Raw genomic sequence first — 17,753 nt, 5'->3', positions numbered from 1 at the left:
ATTTCAAGCACTCACCTTAATGCTGCTTACATTCCCTCCGCTCTACGCTGTAATCTCCGGATTTTTTTTAAAGAAGTAAATTGTCTTTCAAAACTAGCGTGCGTGCTCCATAGATAGCAATATTATTCCATGTATGTTAAAGACGAGTCGGTAAAAACACTGTACGGGGAATGCTGTAGATGAAAACGTTCCCCGCGCTTCCCATACGCATGCAACTTTCTGCATTCCTGGAATGGTAAAGAGGTTGGCAGATGTTGGCCTGCAGCAGCTCCAAGAGTTAACACTACGGCCCACATTTGCATAGTTTTGCACGAGCGCCCACAGGGCTTTAAAGCATATAGTCGACGACAGCGCCCGTTTGCACTGCTTTTCTTCAAAGAACGCCTATGCAAAACCTTAGTACATTTGGGCCCAGGAGAGAGAGTGTAGTCTTACGGGTGAGTACTGTTTATTTTTTTATATTCATTCTTTATAGGAAGCCGCTACCGAGTAGTAGGATGAGATTAGAGTTCTAGGCAAGGGTGTCCAAAGTGGTTTCAGGAGGGACGTTTCAGCGTGATTTTTCAGAATAACCCATGAACATGTTGATCAAGTCCACTGAAGTTCGTTGTATGCATGGTGCGGGGTATTTACAACGTGACGCATCTGGGAGATGCGTCACGTTGTAAAGCCCTGCACCACATGTAGGCGTTCCAGGGCAGGTGGGGGCGTTCTGGTGCAGGAACGCCTCCTAAAAGTGGCTGAGTGAAATCTACAAGATTTCACTCAGTCACTTTTGACCCCATGCTGCGTCAAAACCCTGCGCCTGTTTGAAGCAGGCGTAAGGATTGACGCAGCATTGTGCAGATAGGGCCCCCCAGAGCATTGCTGGAGCTGCGTCGCGCTTGCGACGCAACTCCAGCAATGTGCCACTTTTACGGCACAGATGCGTGACGCATCTGTGCCGTTTTTGCCCCATGGTGCGCCACATTATAAATGCGGCGCATCCATGATGGAGGAGCTGGGGCGCAAAATAACTGGTGCATCCCTGCTGATATGCAGGGATGCGTCAGTTATTATAAATATGCCTCTTTGTTTGAAAAACAAGGACATTCGTGCTACCAACTTTTCGGATTATGATGATAGATCATCTGTGGATGGGTATGGAAAGGAGGTATTCAGATATCCATCACATGTGAAGGAGACTGTGGTGGTAGAGTCAAATTGTGAGGTAGAGGTAGAGTCAAGTGTGGAATCATGTGGTACTGAGGAGACAGTAAATGAATTTGGTGAATGATGTGGTGAAGAAGAGACACTTGATACTAGTCTTGTGGATGATGTTATGGGAGATGCTAATGAGGAGCTGATCGGTGGTAAAATCAATAGGAAGCCACCTAAGTGGTTTGAAGACTACAATCTGGGCAGTAAAGTTTAAATTTCTTTATCCTTATTGTATTTTGTTTAGTGCCTTGAGAGGAATGTTCTGCATCATTAACTTTGTTCTTTGTTGTATGTTGCTATGATGGTACTCAGGGGCATATGTACAAGGAAATGGCACAGCATGGCTATGTGGCAAATCTTGAAGTGCTGCGTTGATTAATTTATAGAACGCAGTGATGCACCATATTTACAAGAATACGGCTCACCCCTGTGTTTTCCCTTACTCTGGTTCTAAAATTAGCTGTCTAGCGCCAACACAGACACTCTTGCACCATAGTTCAAGGGTGCCTGCAGTGCAGCAATGATTGTTTATGTGCAGGAAGGAGCCCCTTCCTGCACATAATCAATCAATAATGGTGATTTGCTACTCCTATGTGTGATGCATTCTGCAGCACACATAGGAGTAGCAAATCACCATTATTTAATTATTGTATTTGTGCAGGAAAAGACACCTTCCTTAACAAAAACAATCATTAATGGTGTTTTGCTCTTTCAATCTATGCTGCAGAATGCAGCACACTTAGAAAACCAAAAACGAGGAGAATTGAAAGTATACCTTCATATTGTGCCAAACTGATACCTGCTTTTGCATGGTGTTAGTTGTTGGCACTGCCTCAGATTTACACATCACAGTAAATCCTGGGCAGCATCAAAAAGCAATGGGTGTTGTTGTAAAGTGCCCACAGCAACACCCATTGCACGCCCCCTTCACGCAGATACCTCCATGAAAGAGAACCATATTTACAAAGTGGCGTTAAGCAGGGCATTGCACCACCAAAACGCTGAGAAAAGTGCACAAGCCCCTTATTCCTAGGCTTATCAATGTTCTAGGTGATGTGATGTCATGACCGTTTTACTGGAAGAAAGCCGTTGATGTAGAAGCTGAGTGGATGTCTATGAGTGTCTTGGGTATTACACTGTACTCCAGACAATAAAGCTGTGAACATCAATCTACAACTGTGTTCTTCAGTATTACAGTATCATTTGCAGTTACCTCAAATTTCCATGGGACAGTTTAGTTCTGATTTTGTTTGCTGCAGCCCGTGTGATAACTCCCGCCCCTCTAGACTCTTACACACTTTATATTTTTCTGTAAATTCTTTGGTCCAATTTCTTCGATCACACATGTTTTTTTTTTTTACAGAGGTAGACCTGTGTTCCTCTGTTGACGGACTTTCAAATGGCTGAAATTGGAGTATTTTTCGTAGTGGACACTCCCTTAAAATCTGCAATATGGTCTCATAATTCTTGTTTTTATTAATATATGTGATGTTACTGTAGGATCTAATTGATGCAGACCTGTGTTGACGCATTTTCAATTGTTGTCTGACATGATGTACGTTTTTCAATGAGGGCTTTTTCAAAAGGTAGCAGCTGTTTGTCCAGCCGGCGGGTAAATAGTGAATTTTCACTGCTATTTATTTGACCACTGGCAAAATAGTAGAAATTATTTACTATTTGTCCAGTGGGCCAAAAAATAGCAGAGAAACTTCACTATTTACTCAGCCGCTGACTAAATATTCGAGATTCTGCACTGTTCGGCTAGTGGACATTCAATTAGCAGAAAAACTTCACTATTTATCCTTCCGCTTTCTAAATAGTAGAGATTCTGCACTGTTCAGTAGGCACCCTTGAAAATAGCAGAGAAACTTCACCATCTACTTGGCCACTGACTAAATAATAGAGTTTCAGCACTATTTGATGGGGTTTAATCCTGATGTCCCGTGGGCCCAATCTACTATGGATCCCAAGCAACTGGGCCAAGTACCCTTTTGCACTTGACTCTCACTGGTGTCTGAGGTCTAGCAATCAAGGCTTTATCAGCAGGAGTGTAGATACCGGTCAGTGAACATGACACATGACTCAAAAATCACACAGTAATACACATAAATCAATATTCAATTATAAACTTGCTTTTATATAAACAAAAGAAGTATTTTTTTCCTAACTCTCACATACAAAGGGATATAACATTCAGAAGCAACAACAGAGTTTCCCTTGAGGTCAAAGATCTGATGGTTGTCAGGTAAATCCCTGCCCCACCTTCCCTCGTGTAATGTGTTTTGGGTCATTACCCATTCACTACTAACTACCTCCCGGGAATGCACACTATGAGGCCATACTCAAGAGTTCCTCTTTGAATATTCTGGATATTTGTCAAAAGTGTATATGATGCTGTAGCACCATTAGCAGCGTGCCCCTCGGCACAACTGGATGAGTTCATGTCTTATCTTCTTGCGTAGCACGGAGGAGTTCAGCGGAGCAGCGGCTGCCCTTGGAATAAGCACCCGCGAGTCCTGCTCAGTTTCTTCAAGTCGACCTGCTCAAATGCCCAAGCAGCCACAATTGGAGTCACAGACTGTCTCTCTTGAGCGGCACTGCCAGAGTCCCCAGTTATTAGCAGTGGCCGCTCTTCCATTGGGGTGTGGGGGTGTCCCTCCCTGCTTTCTTGCAGTGCGAGAAGCAGAAACATAAAATCATAAAATGGTAAAACTACCATTTTATGTTTCTGCTTCTCGCACTGCGAGAACGCAGAAGTGCCTGGTTGGGGGCGGGTGGGTGGACGGTCCAGCTCGAGGGCAGGGGGGAGTTGCTTGCCCACTGTTGTGGGCCCAGACTGCTTGATCAGCCCTCTGGGTCAGACCAAACCAGTCATGCGCAGTTTGCGCACTCTTCCTTTTCTCTAAGTAGGCTGCAGCATGCAGCCTACATAGAGAAAATGGCATTCCTTCAGGTGCACTGCTGGGCGCCGTCTGCACCAATAACAACACTGCCATTGCAGCATTGTGATTGGCTTGGGGAGGGAAGAAAGGACGCCTGCTTCCTGACCGGTACCCAGCCACCTCAGGAGCAGCAGGAGCTGGGGCGGCGGCGCATCGCCCGGTGGAAGGTAGCTTATTTTATTTTAATTACAATCCCGGCCGCTCCCCCCCACGTCATGCCCCCCATCCACTCCCCTACAAACCCGCGCGACCCCGCTGTCATGCCAACCGTGATCCCTCACTGCTCCTGCAGTTCAAGCGCAAGGCGTGTGGCCATTTTGGTGGGAATGGCGCTGATTAAAGCGCTTTGATCAAGGCGCGTGAGCGTTATTAGATGTGAGGGCTCTGGCGAGGCTATTCTTCATGGACTGGTGTGTGTGTGTAGCCTCCAGGCCTCACCTGACCCCCTCACACGCCATACTGCAACCCCGCCCCCTACATGCCAAGATAAACAGAGCATCAAGGGGGGAGGCGTGAGGGAGGGACTGTTTACTGCCACGCACCAACGCATCTTCCAGCCATTATTGAACAAGCATTTGCAATGCAATAGGTCTCGCATTTACATTAGTTTTAACTATTGACATTGTAAATGACAATGTTTTTTTTTGTTTTTCTTGTTTAAAACATAAACAAAAGGCATTGTCATTTACAATGCCAATAGCGCGGGGCTTCCATACCTGTATGACCAGCTGCAGCGTCTCTCCGAAGAAGGGCAGGCCCATGGTGCCGGGGGGCAGCGGGCTGCGGGCTGCGGCAGAGGCCGTCCCGGGTGCACAGACAGTACAGCTCCCACACCTTCACGGCGGCCAGGAAGAGAAGCAGCGGTAGTACCAGGGTGCACAGGGCGGAGGTGAGGAGGGTGGAGAGCCCCATACCTCTGCCTTCACCTGCTCCACTGCCTACCAGGCGTGCAACACCCATTGGACTCAAAGGGCTTCAGCCCCCCTGTTGGACAGGCCACACGAAGGGCTTGCTCCCTCCCCGCACGACAGGGCCCGAGCTCCGGCCCACCAGGCATAACCCACGAAAAGCACCTGTACCCCGTCTCCCGACGGATCTGCTGCCCTCGGACCTCTACTCATCACGGGGCCCAGCCCCACCGGCTCCCCCGGCCGGTTCAAGCCGCCATCTTGGGCCCTGCACCACGAGGCCGCGTGGCCTCGGCCCGACCCTAACCCCGGGCCTGGCCGGCCCCGACATCCCGGCACCACCTTCCACCCAGGAGGTGAGCGGACCACTTGGCAGGTCAATGGGAGAACGAAGTGTCAAGAGCTCTTCCCCCGCCAGGTGCCGATCGCCTCCAGCTCCCCCAGGAGCTGGCTCCAACCCCTGCTGGGTGTCTGGACACCTTCATCCCGGGCCCTCCGACCGCCAAGTGCGAGGGTCCGGACATCAAAGGGCGCCTGCCCTATAACTGGGGCAGCTCCGGAGCAGGAAGGCAGTTGTATCCTGGAGTCGAGAGACACCGAGAGAACTCAGCCTTGACGGACTACTGGCGCTGCCGTAGCCCGCTCTTGTGAACCATCGTCCTGCCTGCTGGCGCTGCCGCGGCCTTCTGCAACATCCATCCTCGTCGGGACCTGCTGGCGCTGCCGCGGCCCGTTGTAACGACCATCCTCACCGGGACCTGCTGGCGCTGCCGCGGACCGTACATCGACCATCTTTCCGGGACCTGCTGGCGCTGCCGCGGACCGTGTACCGACCATCTCAACCGGGACCTGCTGGCGCTGCCGCGGCCCGTACCAACTAAACCACCAAGCTCGAGGATTGTGAGCTAGTCATCATATCAGCCGAACTACCTGACTGGTAGACAGACTGTCCCGCTACCCCTTACCCTGCTGTGAGAGACTTGAATCGAGGGGACCCCTGAGTCCAGACCTCCTTGTACCATTCAACCGTATCCTAAGAAGTGCTTATAAAGAACCCTGAACCTTATCCGTGTGTGGTATCTGTCTGTGGGGGGGGGAAGTTACTTGTCTGTACGATCGCTGGAGACGGCTCTCCCCGGAGACCTCTCCTCCTGACCCCGGCCGACCCTCCCGGTCCGTCTACCCTTTCTAACATTGGTGGCCAGCGGCGCGATCCGAATCAACGCGTAATCGTACAGAGAGTAGCTCACCCCACGACAAACACACGATGTCAGCCAAAGATAGCAACTCCACCGAGAAATTCCAAATGGATAAATTAGAAGAATACAACCACCGCGAACTGAGACAATTCTGCATAGAACTTGGCATTGCTACCACCGGCCTGAGTACCAAAGATGATCTAAAGCACGCCCTAGAGTCGTGGACAGAAACTGGGGTCGCCGGACCCTCCGACCAAAGCAGCATCACACCAGAGGGAAACACCACGGCTCCCGAGGAGCGGGGAACGGGCCTCTCGCAGGAGGAGATCCGAGAAAGAGAAAGAACCAGATTGCACGAGTTGGAAATGGCACGACTCAAGATGGATGGGGAACTCAAGTTAGCTGAACAGAAACTCAACCTCGAGCATATGCGGCTCCGAGATGACCTCTCCTCCTGACCCCGGCCGACCCTCCCGGTCCGTCTACCCTTTCTAACACCCCCCCCCCGTCGTGTGTGGCAGCCCGGGATGAGAAGCTTCCCGGCGCACACACAGCTGCACCCGAGCACTTCACAGGTCTTTAAAAGACCATTTGCATGTTAATGAGGCCTCGCTGTTGTTTTACCCCTTCTAAGAGCCCGTGCAGCTCCACTCTGCCTATGGCTTAAAAGATTCAGCCCACCACCGAAATTTTTTCTTAGCCCCCCCGAAATTTGGCTCTAGTTGCGCCTCTGCTACCTACCTACCCAAGCTGCCCGGTTACACCCTGCTCACACTGTACTGGGCACCTGCCTGGTCAGACCCTACGCCTGCAGAGGGACGCTGGACCTGCCATCAGGCCCCCTCTCCGACCCCAACAGTACCTCCTAAGAGCTCCTAGATCACTCTAGCAAGCCCTCCTTAACGAAGCGCTGTAGAAGGGTCCCACTGCAAAACCAGGCACAATTAGAATGAAATCCCTAAAAAAACAAAGCTCTCTTGCCGCCCTGTGACTTCAGAGTCCTGCCCTCTCTACCTCCCCTCTCATTTGGACAGAGCATATGCAAATGTATTCCTAAAATATGCTTACTGCTCTGCCCTCCTCTTTTTATATACTCCCCAGGTCTCTGCCCCCCTTTTCTTTAACTTGGTCAGATAAATTAGTTCACACAAAGTTCATCTTTAATTGCAGATTGCAGCCTGCACAGGCTCCTCCCACGGGGGACGCTGCCCAAATTCTTTAACCAGTTGTATTCCACCTTCAGCGCCCCCACACAATCGGCGGATTTCACTGTGAAAAGGTGCTAATTCCCCTGCACAATGGGACGCAAGCGGGGCTTTGTGCCCGGCTCCAGGGCCTGACTCATGGGCCCGCCTAATAAGGGGCGCCTCTGTTTTACAAATATATATCCCCGAAAACCAACACAACCATGCTATTACTGTGGTAACGGAGCCACCCGGCCCGTTCATCCACGCTGAGCACGCACCCACGCACCCGGAGGGCGGGCACGCCCGAAGGCATAAATAAACGGGCGCAAGACCGCTCGTGGTCTTCGGCCCACACCAGTGACCCTGACTGCTGTGTCCTGTTTGTCCTGTAGTTGCCCCCTGTCCCTAGGCCTGCCCCATCACCCACGACACCACATTGGCGACGAGAGCGGAGCCTACCCGCGCCTCGCCCCCCCCCCGCGCACCTGCTGATCCGGCTGGCGGTGCTCCAGGCTGTCTGCGGAGGCGGAACCCGAAGGACTTTCCAAGGCGCGCCCTCGCGTTGGCTGGCTGGGCCGCGCGCGCGCTATTCTGGTGCCTGGAGGGGATTCCAGCGTCCTGTGCTGTGCCGGTAAGCTCGTGTCGGAGGGGGGAGTCGGCCCTCGTGAGCCCGGCCCGCGTCTGCGTGGGGAGAGGAGAGCACATTACAGCTCTGGTGTGCAAGGCCCCGAGAGAGAGACGAGTGGCAGGGGCGTCCAGGAAAGTGCCTGCAGGGGGAGATCGTCTGCATAAAGCTTTGTGGAAAAAAAAAAGAAGGGCTCCGGTGGTCTCGCCCTCGCGCAGCACCAGCCAGGCAGCCTATCTGCGTCACGGTGCACAGCCGTTGGTCTCGCCTGCGCGCAGCGACAACCAGGCAGCCTGCATCATCCCTAAGCGGGGGAGGAGAGTGACAGTGGTCTCGCCTGGAGAACAGACCTGCAGCCACGGCCTGTGTGGTGAGAGGTGACGGAGAGGGGCAGCAAGCATGACCACCCCTGTCACCAGCGGAGGTGGCACCGCGCAGCCACCACAGCAGCGGGCCGTGCAGCCAGCGGCCGCCGCACCTGGACACAGTGCGGTAGCCCCGTTGCCACCGTTCAGCGAGCTGTCGGACCCCTCCACGGCGGCGGTGCGATGGCGATCATGGATCGGACGGCTGGAGCACTACTTTGTCGGGGTGCGGGAGACAGACAATACAGTCAAGAGGTCTCTCCTCATGTGCTACGGTGGCGAGGAGCTGTACGACCTCTTCGAGACCCTACCAGATAGAGGGAACGACAACGACTATGCGGGCGCCATAAGGGCCCTAAATCGCCATTTTGACCCCCAAACCAACCCCGACTTCGAGTGGTTCAAGCTCCGCCAGGCGCGACAAGAGGAAACAGAGAGCATCGACGTTTTCTACGCCCGCCTTCGAAAACTCTCGCTGTCATGCGAACTACCGGACCAGAGAGCAGAGATTCGGGCGCAGCTCATCCAGGGGTGCAGGTCGGTCCCGTTGCGGCGCCTAATCCTACGGCAGCCAGGCATCTCCCTGGATGATATCTTAATCCTGGGCCGGTCTCACGAGCTATCCAACGCTCGGGCGGACGTGATGGAAGCAGCCCTCAACCGGCCGGCTGTGGCCCCGAAACCGCCGGCAGTCAAGGAGGAGAGGGTGGATGCGCTGCAGAGGCGGCCGAACCAGCAGCGCGGAGCCGCGAGGGCTCCACAAAGAGACGCCTGTGGCAACTGCGGCCTAGGTCACCCGCCTGGCGGGCGGTGCGTCGCAAGAGGACAAACGTGTCTGAAGTGCGGACGAGCGAACCATTTCGCGAAGGTCTGCAGAGGCGGAAGGATGCGCGGTGGTACTGGGGGCCCGCGAGGTGCAGCGGCGAGCGTGCACCAACTGACGGAGGAAGAATCCGCCGCCCTGAGAGACAACACCAAGGCGGACTTCGTGGAAGAGGTAGAGGATGATGAAGTATTCTTCGTCTCGTTCGTTGGCCGGGAAGGCACGAGGCGAAGGCCGCCGCCCATGTGTGACATCATGGTGGCCGGATCCCCGGTGAGCGCTCTCATCGACACGGGGGCGTCAGTGAACGTAATGGACAGCTGCCAGTATGAGAGGCTGTTGCCACGACCGCCCCTGAGGCCCTCCAAAGCCCAAATCTTCACATATGACAGTGACAAGCCGCTGTCCCTGCGAGGGGTGATTGACGTTGAAGTCGTCAGTGACGGCAGGAAGCTGGCCACGACGTTCCACGTGGCGGAAGGCAAGAGGGGCACCTTACTGAGCTGTCACACCGCCGAAGATCTGGCGCTGGTGTTTTTCGCGAATCAAGTGCATGACTTGCATGCCAGGGAGATGTTGAAGGACTTTCCCATGCTGTTCCGAGGTCTAGGGTGCCTACGCGGGAAACAGTTCAAACTACACGTGGACCCGACAGTCCGGCCCATGGCGCTGCGCCACAGGAGAATACCATTCCTCCTGAGACCACGAGTGGAGGAGGAGTTGAAGAAGTTGGAAGACCTGGGGGTGATCGAAAAGGTATCCGGCCCCACCCCGTGGGTGTCCCCCCTAGTCGTGGCGCCCAAACCCAAGCAGCCAGGCGCCATCCGCTTGTGCGTCGATATGCGCCTCCCGAACAAGGCAGTAAAGCGCGAAAGACACCTCACGCCCACCATGGACGATATCGTGGCCGACCTCAACGGCGCACAGTGGTTCACAAAACTGGATCTCAACGCGGGATACCATCAGCTAGAACTCCACCCGGACAGCCGCAACATCACCACTTTCTCCACCCACGTTGGCTTGCGGAGATACAAGCGGCTGAGTTTCGGGATTTCGTCAGCGGCTGAAGTGTTCCAAAATGCCATACGGGAGACTCTCTCGGGACTCCAGGGAGTCATCAATTTGAGCGACGATATCTTGGTGTTCTCGAAGACTCTGGAAGAGCACCATCGGCATCTTCGGGACACGCTGCAGCGGCTGGCGGACAGTGGCCTCACCTTGCACGAGGCCAAGTGCTCCTTCTACCAGGAGTCGGTCGAGTTCTTCGGCTATGTCTTCTCGAGGGAAGGCCTGAGAGTGGATCCGAAGAAGGCGGAAGCAATCCGAGCAGCCCCGAGGCCCACCTCCGCCACCGAGGTCAGGAGTTTTCTAGGGATGGCAACCTACTGTGGACGCTTCATTCCCAACTTGGCGTCCCTGTCGGAGCCGCTCCGGCTTCTCACGAAGAGTGGCCAGCCCTGGACCTGGGCAGCGAAGGAAGATCTCGCGTTCCAGGCGGTCAAGGACGCGCTAATCGACGACAAGGTCATGGCGTACTTCCGGCCTCAAAGGCGGACAGAGGTGGTGGTGGACGCAAGCCCTGTTGGGCTGGGCGCAGTCCTGATGCAGGAAACGGAGGCGAAGGAATGGGTCCCGACCGCATACGCCAGCAGAGCCCTGACGGCCACCGAGATGCGGTACGCGCAGATTGAGCGGGAGGCGCTGGCCATCAAGTGGGCCTGTCAGCACTTTCATCTCTACTTGTATGGTCACGACTTCCGGGTGGTCACCGACCACAAACCCCTTGTCCCGCTCTTCGCTGGCACGGCACGTCTGGGCCCCCCGCGGATCGAGAGATGGGCAGTCCAATTGCAAGCTTACCGATTTGAGGTCGTCTTCCGACCTGGTGCCAACAACCCGGCGGATTTCCTGTCCCGGCACCCTGGGCCGGCCCCATCACACCCTGATCAGTCGGATGAGCGCGGCACGGAAGAGTTCGTCAGGATGGTGTCGCAGGCAGCGTGCCCGGTGGCACTCACGCTGGAGGACATCGGCAGGGCCACGGAGCTGGATGAGTGCCTCGTAAAGGTGAAGCGCACGTTGGCGAACCGCAATTGGCGGAACTTCCTGGATGGGGTGCAAGCCCTCACCGAAGACGAGAGAGTCTTTCGACAGCAAGTGTGGAATGCGCAGAGTGAGCTCAGCGAAGGGCCGCATGGCGTGGTCATGAGAGGCGCAACACTCGTCATTCCGAGGAGTCTCCAAGGGGAGGTGGTTCGGTTGGCGCACCAAGGGCATCAAGGCATCTCCAAGACCAAGGCCAGGCTGCGCAGCAAGGTGTGGTTCCCTCGGATGGATGCCATGGTTGAGGAAGTCGTCCGCAACTGTCACTCGTGCAACATCACCGGGGGCGAGCCGGCGCCTCATCCGGTAATCACGGAAGACCCATGCCTAGAACCTTGGTCCAAGCTGTGTGTGGATTTTGGATCCTTCCCGGACGGGCAACACACCTTGGTGGTGGTGGATTCGCACTCCAAGTTCCCGGTGGTGGAAGTGGTTTCCTCCACAGCGTTCAGCCAGGTGAGAGCGGCGTTGGACCGCATATTTGCCATGATGGGACTACCTGAGGAAGTCCGGTCGGACAATGGGCCACCTTTTCAAGGAAGAGAATTCCAAGACTACTTAGCAGCTCGAGGGGTCAGGCACAGGAAGATCACCCCGCAATGGCCCCAGGCGAATGGAGAGGTAGAGCGGTTTATGCGCACGATGAACCGGGCGCTGAGGATCGGAGTCGAACAAGGGGAAGACGCGGATCAATGCCTCTCACAGTTTCTCAGCGCGTACCGCCGGACACCTCACTGCACCACTCAGTGTGCGCCAGCGCATCTTCTGTTCAAGAAGGCCCCCAGGGACAACATCCCGGCGAGCCAAGTGTGGCAGCCTCGGCCGCTGGACCAAGGGGCGGCTCAAGAGAGAAGGCGGACATCCAACGAGAAGGCCAGTCGGGCGAGGAGAGCCCAAGCGAGGAGTCTCCAGGTGGGGGACGTGGTCATCATGAGAGACCGTTACCCAAATTGGAAGTATCGCACCCCGTTTGAACCGGAAGTGTGGGAGGTGACCAGAGTGCAGGGCACCATGGTGTCAGTCCGGAGAGGAACACGGACAGTGACTCGAAATGCGTCCTGGTTCAAACAGGTCACCTCAGCTCCCCCCGAGACCGACCCGCAGGAGGAGGAGTTCGAGGCCAGAGAAGGGGGCAGCTCACCAGGAGGGCAGGCGAGCACATCGCAGAGCGCGCCCCCACTGTCCGGCGTGGGAGAACGAGAGAACGGGTCCTCCGAAGATGTGGGGGTACCCAGTGAGAAAGGAGCCTGCGGGACCGGACGAGGAGACGTCCCCCGGAGCCAGCCGTACGGCCTTCGGCCAAACCCGGCCCCTAATCAGAGACTGAGAGACTTTGCGTGGTGTGCGCAAGAGCCGAACTGTTCTGTGATAAATGATCTCTGTATCTGAAAGATTGGAGGGATGTGGTAACGGAGCCACCCGGCCCGTTCATCCACGCTGAGCACGCACCCACGCACCCGGAGGGCGGGCACGCCCGAAGGCATAAATAAACGGGCGCAAGACCGCTCGTGGTCTTCGGCCCACACCAGTGACCCTGACTGCTGTGTCCTGTTTGTCCTGTAGTTGCCCCCTGTCCCTAGGCCTGCCCCATCACCCACGACACCACAATTACCTTACCTGAAAGAGGCAAGGAAACGCCTAGCGTTCACCCAGCATGGCCGCAGAATTGCAGCACTGAGCCTCTGGTGGGCACAGATAGGTGCGAGTAAAAAAGAATGTAGATAATGCGATATATTTTGTCTCTCAAAGATAGTGCATTATAAGCGTTGCCGCATACGCGAGTCTTGTTTTTGTACCGAGGCTCCTTGTGTTTTAACAAGTTCATATAAAAGCATTTTTACTTTCTCATTTCGAAAGTATCCTGCCGGCAGTTCAAAACGCAAAATACCATAACTGGTTTCGGGGTTTCACCACTCATCAGCCAGGATAGCTTGAAGAGGGGTGAAACCCCGAAACCGGTCCTAGGATGCTTGTTTCCGGTCCAGGGAAGACATGGCTTGGCAGTTCGGGCTGGACTGTTCCCATGAGGCACAGGGTCAAGACAGATTAGCATATGGCCAGGTCTAAACTGGGGTGGCATGGTGAGCAAAAGAATGATGGATTTAACCCAGATCTTTTGACTGGGGGTGAATGTTTTGATTTGTTCTGCATTCCGTCCATCAATTGTGTATCTTTTGCTGACTCGAGTAATCAGGCAACATGTGCTGGGGTAACTTCAGCAGTCCTCCAGTCTTGCAACCAAACCCTCCTCATTTTAGCATGGCGGCTGAGTTAAAAGGCTCAATAATCAAATTACAGACTATAACATCAGAAAACCAAAATGTGGCCTTTTATCAGAACAATATTAGCTCACAATGATCTCCCTAAAGTTTTAGTAATTTAAAACCCTCCGTTTTTAATACTTATCATTGCCAATTTTATTGTACGAATCAGTCGTGTTTTAAATTGTAAATATTTTTTTTCTGTTGAACCAATCAATAAAGAATTTTCATCACAGTCTTGCTTGTACCACTCTCTTGCAAGTCATCATTTGTAGGAAATTAAAGGAAACACAATAATGAAAAGAGCGCGCAGCCTCACAAGTGGGATTTGTAAACTGAATAACTCTATAAATGGAATCATTAACATGATATCTCGGGTGTAGGAGGTCGCGCTTTATGTAGCAAAAAGGCCAGGGTGAGCTTGTGTAAAATAAACTGCATCACTATGTAACGAGGATAAAATCTTAATTTGTTAGCTAAACTGTTTAAAACCAAGAGTTTGATTTATTTTGTTACCAGCAAAATAGAGAAGTAAGATGTGATGTGTGAGCGAAAAGAATGAGGAGGGAGATGCGCGCATTTAGTTAGAATAATTAATGTACAACACTACCTCGTAAACAGGACGTGGCGAAACACTGCAGAAATTTCGAGTTATTTTTATTTCCGCAAAATAAATTCATTAAACTCTTTAAAAAAAAAGTCAAAGTGAAGGTTTCTGTGCTTTCCTGAGAGCTAGTGCTGAGGCTGCTGTCCAGTGATATTCAACTCTCTTTCAGGCGTCTGGAGTTAAGGTCTCTATCTGAGGATCTCTTTTTTGATACATAAAACATCTTGAAGGTTTGACTCGGTTTTCTTTTGCTCCCCTTATTAGTTGGTCTATTTTTCTTTTGCTCCCCTTATTAGTTGATCTATGACAGCAAGTCTTGTCATTTGCTTTTCGTCCGCGAGGTACAAATATTGACAGATTGTTACTTTCAGAATGTTTATATTTGACCCTTATTGTTTTTGTTAAGGTAGTTCAGTGTGTTACTGTTCCTATTTCTATGGTCATTGTTTGGCCTCCAGAACTGTAAGAATTAGGCTCACATTCACCTCATGGCATCCAAGACAGGCATTTACGCTCACCACTTTAAAATGTCACCAGCCGCCACTGGTTATTAGAGCATAGCCCAACTCCCAAAGAGTCGATAAGTTGACTGGAGATTCTTTTCTTTGCCCCAGAATGGAGCGCAGCGAGTGTTCAATTGTGTCCATGGCATCTTCGGCAGTACTCAGGTCAGTCAGGTATAGTTCCCTCGCAGTGTGGGTCCAATCTACGGAACCTAGCCTCAGTCTCTTCTTCTGGTTATGACCCAAATCTTTTGGCACATTGGTACTGACAGCCCCTCCTGATATACGGGGTTGTTGAGGTACTAGCCAAACACGGGCCTTCTGTCTTGGTGCAAACACTCACGCTGAGACAGTCAGGGGACCCAGTAAATCAGTAGTGGCAACTTCACCAATGGCACTGTCTGGCCTATCAGGTCACCACAGCATGGCAGTATGGGTTTTCCTAGGCCCAAATAATGCTTAATTCTCAGCTCAGTCTCCAGGGGCCCTAACCTGTCATACAGAGGTCACCGAGTCGGCACAGCGCACAGGCAATGACCCAATCTGTGCACAGCCTCACACCTCACTCCCTTGAATCCTCTTGGAGGTTTCCCCAGTGGACCTCGATCCCTCTAAAGCGCTCCTTATCTTCAAAGGGCACAAAGGTCTTGGCAAGCAGGCAGGCAAAGGTGCTTCAGGCTCCAAGGCAGGTGATCTTGGAAGATGACCGCTCACCCAGCATGGAGACTAGCATGCATTTGCCCACAGTCTTGGTCACAGGCAGAAGTCTTGCATAGCTTCCCTTCTCACACAGGCTATCTGGCTGCATTGCAGATGACAAAGTTTGGGGTCTCAGCCTCCCCTTCTTAAAGTCTCATTTCAAGACACCAAAATGTAATTTAGTGTCTGGGTCTTTGAAGTTTTGAAGGGTTATGCTTCTTTCGAAGTGGATACATCTCCTTTTTTTCTCATAAAAAGACTGTCGTCACAGCAGGCAAGGCTATGAAACTGATTGTCCCACAACACAAGTCATAGGAGTGACCACAGTTCGCACCTGGATGTCAGCCACAGTGATATGTGCATTCAAAGGTTAATCCCAGCCACCCAGCCCTACTCTTTATGATTCCCTTATCAGCCCTAGCTCCCTTCCTTAGATGTGACCAGGCACAGTCCTTGTGACCATTCCTTTTTCCCTCCAATGTGTGTCCACCCAGCTCACTGCAGCAATGCAAAAATCTGTCCCAAGGGATTTTTCTCCTCCTCATATCTTCACAAGACATGCCTGGGCTTTCCAGAATTGAACCCAGGGTCCTCCATGTAATGTACCATTGCTGACACACTTCCTGAGTGTACATTCACAGGACACTTACTGTTTAGCACTAGTATCTCCATGCATTTTACCCTTACATGTACACACACTGTCTGCTCACACTGTTCAGCACTGAAGCCTTTCTGTTTTAACTAGGTGTTGGTATTTACAAACACACACAATGCCACCACACACACTTGCCATGCCCAAGCTGTACAACACTTCACCCTTCATGTATTTTTCTTCACATGAGCACACATACACCCAGTACATGATCTCTTTGTGCACGCACTGCAGAGCACTGCATCTCTTGTGTTCTGTATTCCTTACAGGCATATATACACCCAGTAAATGCACTAACCACACACACATACTGCACAGTACTGCTGTATCCCAGAACTGTACCATTCTCAGCACACATACAACAAGAACGAACAGAGTCAAAACTCCTGTGCAGCACTCCACATCTATCTGATATAGGCCAAGGGGTGAGTTAAGAACACATCAGAGGAACTTAGGAACTTATAAAAAGATGAGTGAGTCTATAGGTCTCCCTCCAGTGACACAGGGTAGAAAGGTTCTGTTAATGTCTACTGATCACTAAATGGTGTGCTGCCACCACCTCAGTCATGCTGCTTAGCTCCCGGTGAAGGCGGTAGCCTTCTACCACTATATTGGTAGAGTGTTTGGTGTCCATCCTGGTCCAACAAGACAGCAATGTCCCAACAAAAGTCCTTTATGAATTGGAAAAGGAAGGGAGGCAACCCCTTTCATGAACCCTCCAATGTGCAATTCAGAAACAATCACAAAAGTCTTTTTACTAGTCAAATGAAATTTCCAACTCATTAAAAGGTTTTGTACATAATGATAAGAAAGTTTTTGCTCACAAAGCTTGTGATTGTGCGACATGAGGACCCTAGTGCTAAAACTGGCCCCAATATATAGGTTTAAAAGTCCCAAATGTTTGAATGTTTGTAAGAATTAAGTTATTTTGACAGGCATGGCACAGAAAGCCACTCCATTTCACCATGAGCCAAAACATAGCAACTTGGGAGGCCCTTTATGAAGCCCTTTATGGAGCTGTCTCATGCTCCACAACTGCTCCTACTTCGTTGTGTTTTCCTGCAGAGAGGCCTAGTGCTAAAGATAATGAGAACCTTTGCAAAACTGATATGAGCTGTTTACTCTTCTAAAGCCATGTACTCGCTCTTACTCACAAAGCCATGGAAATGCACCAGGGGTAGATACAACATTACCAAAAGGATCAGAACCCCTCTTTTTCAGCAGAAAATTAGTGCATTCAAGAATCATTAATTCAAGTTCATATCAATTGAACAAATAAGCCTAAAACACCTGAAAACAATGATTTGCGAAAACCAGCACTCGAAATGTTGTATCCCAGTGCCATAGAGCCATCTAATATTTAGTTTGATGTCATCAAAATAGAAACAATGGCATAGGGCCCCTTTTGAAGTGACCAACACAGTATAATTGAGAGGTTTTGTTTCAATCTCATGTTAGGAGGAAGAAAAACTATGGGCCTGATTATGGTTTCAAGGACGGAGTTAACTCAGTCAGGATTGCAGAGGACAATGCCTCTGCCATCCTTGGGAACCTCCACCTGCAAAATTTAGAGCTGTCCGCTGGCCCTGAGAGCACCTCTCTATATATTGATAGGAACTACTGTCATGAAGGTTCCTGTTTGTGCACGAAATATTTGAAGGACAGTACCATCAGGCATT

Source organism: Triturus cristatus, chromosome 8, assembly GCF_964204655.1.
Source record: "Triturus cristatus chromosome 8, aTriCri1.1, whole genome shotgun sequence".
NCBI lineage: Eukaryota > Metazoa > Chordata > Amphibia > Caudata > Salamandridae > Triturus > Triturus cristatus.
Note: the sequence above shows the minus strand (reverse complement) of the source record.